Source organism: Panthera onca, chromosome C1 (assembly GCF_046562875.1).
Source record: "Panthera onca isolate mPanOnc1 chromosome C1, mPanOnc1 haplotype 2, whole genome shotgun sequence".
NCBI lineage: Eukaryota > Metazoa > Chordata > Mammalia > Carnivora > Felidae > Panthera > Panthera onca.
The window spans coordinates 50,156,009-50,158,175 of NC_138346.1; the positions used below are offsets into that span (position 1 = coordinate 50,156,009).

A 2,167-nucleotide genomic window follows, 5' to 3' on the forward strand; every position below is an offset into this window, starting at 1 on the left:
ACAGAGAAACGTGTAGCTTTCACCCATAAAAAAGGAAATGAAAGATATTAAATATTTTATATGAAGATACAAAAATGTATATGTTCTGTTTCAAAAAAACGTCTTCAGTTAAAACTTATTTACAATATAAATTGTTTCTTACAATTATGTATTACACATAAAATGTTATGAAAGTATTTTAGCAAAATCCATTTATTACCAAAGACATATAAAATACCAAATAAAGGCTCAAATCATTTCTAGCATATCACATTCATTTATCTAAATACCAGAAATAAGTGTCTTGCTATAGGCCAATTACTGATTAAGTGGCATGGACTCTCCCATAAATACAACTTTATGTCTATGTTATTTGCAACAGGGAAGAAAAATAGGAGACTAGAGTAAGAGTAAAATAAAAATTTTAAATGTGATAAGAACCAAAGCCAAAGAAGGAAAAGCTAATTCTAATTAGGAAAATACAGAACTAATTCTAATATAGCTAAGGAATGTTGGCAAACTTCTGAAAGATAGGAATGAATGTGACTAAATCATGGAGGGTAAGAATATTTAAGAGGGACATCATGAAACAGATACAATAGGGTAGGAATCAGAATTTTTTTTTTCTACAATGGACTTGATAGTAAAAATTAGTTTCTGTTGCAATTACTCAACACTGCCATTGTAGAATATTCTCAGACAATATGTATATGAATAAACATGGTGGTTTTCCAGTAACACATTTTTAAAAAGTTGAAACAAGGCTATGGACTTTCATGAATGACATTCATCCACCTACCCATTTAATTAATATTTTTTAAGGGTCAGTAAAAGTTCTAAGATGCTACAAGGCTCTGGAGATATGATGGTGAATACATGAGCTCTCTGTCTTCAAGAAGCTTGCATCTAGAAAGACTAGTCATCTTACACCAAGTCATTCCATTTTATATTCATTAGGTCTTAGTTTGAAAGTTTAATGAATCCCCCCCCCAACTCACCCCAAATCACTTGGATTTAAAAGGTGGGGTGCTCGCTTCGGCAGCACATATACTAAAATTGGAACGATACAGAGAAGATTAGCATGGCCCCTGCGCAAGGATGACACGCAAATTCGTGAAGCGTTCCATATTAAAAAAAAAAAAAAAAAAAAAAAAGGTGGGGGGGGGGCGGGAAGGACTGGGATAATTAATCTTTCTTAAATTCCTAAATCCTCATTGACCAACTTTTCCTTATCCGGTTTTAAGGGACCAGTTTGTATAGTTTGTATCACTACAATCTTCCTGCAATTAAAAAACTCTAAATACTCAATTAAAAATTAGCTTTTCCTTTTTACTCCAAATTTCTTCCTGCCACCAGCCCTGGTAACTTCTAATCTACTTACTATCTCTATGAATTTCACTATTCCAGACATGTCCTATAATGCAATCATAAAATACTTGTTCTTTTGTGTCAGCCTTATTTTACTTATCCTAACATTTTCAAGGTTCATCCATGTTGTAAAATACATCAAAATTTCACTTTTTTGTGGTTAAATAATATCCCATCATATGTATATCCTACATTATGTTTATCTATTCATCTGCTGATAGACACTTGGACTGTTACCATCTTTTGGCTATTGCGAATAATGCCACTAGAACATTCATTGCTAGGATCTGTTTAATTCCTGTTATGTGTGTGTGTATAATATTTTGGGGTCATGTGGTAATTCTAATAAACCAATAGGATTGCACTTTTTTTGTAACTTCTTTTATGATTTATAAGTAAATACATGGAAGAATAATTGCTAACTTATGTTAACTGGTACATTATGTATAAAAGTATAATATGTGACAATAACAATATAAAAGGGAAGGGTAGAGATATATAGGAGCAGAGTGTTTGTATACTATTAAAATTACATTGTTAATATTCAAAATACATCGTTATAGTAAGATATTAATTGTAATCCCCTAGGAATCTGCTAAGAAATCAACTAAAAGTATACAGAAAAGGAAAGAAGGGAATCAAATGGTACACTACAAATATTCAACTACTCTCCCAAAAATGGAGAAATTGAGAAAACAAATAGCAAACTGGCAGTAGTATTCCCTACCTTATCAGCAATTCCTTGAAAAGTAAATAGACTGAACTCTCCAATGAAAAAGCAGATTAACAGAGTTAATAAAAAACATATTCAATCTGTGTA

General features: G+C 31.5%; 1 non-coding gene across 1 annotated transcript; it reads left to right on the forward strand.

The window, feature by feature from the left end:
* The first annotated feature begins 1,005 nt into the window (after positions 1–1,005).
* LOC132673951 (U6 spliceosomal RNA) lies at positions 1,006–1,112 on the forward strand. Its single transcript, XR_009608284.1, has one exon. It is a non-coding gene; the product is annotated as a U6 spliceosomal RNA (small nuclear RNA).
* Positions 1,113–2,167: the final 1,055 nt, after the last annotated feature.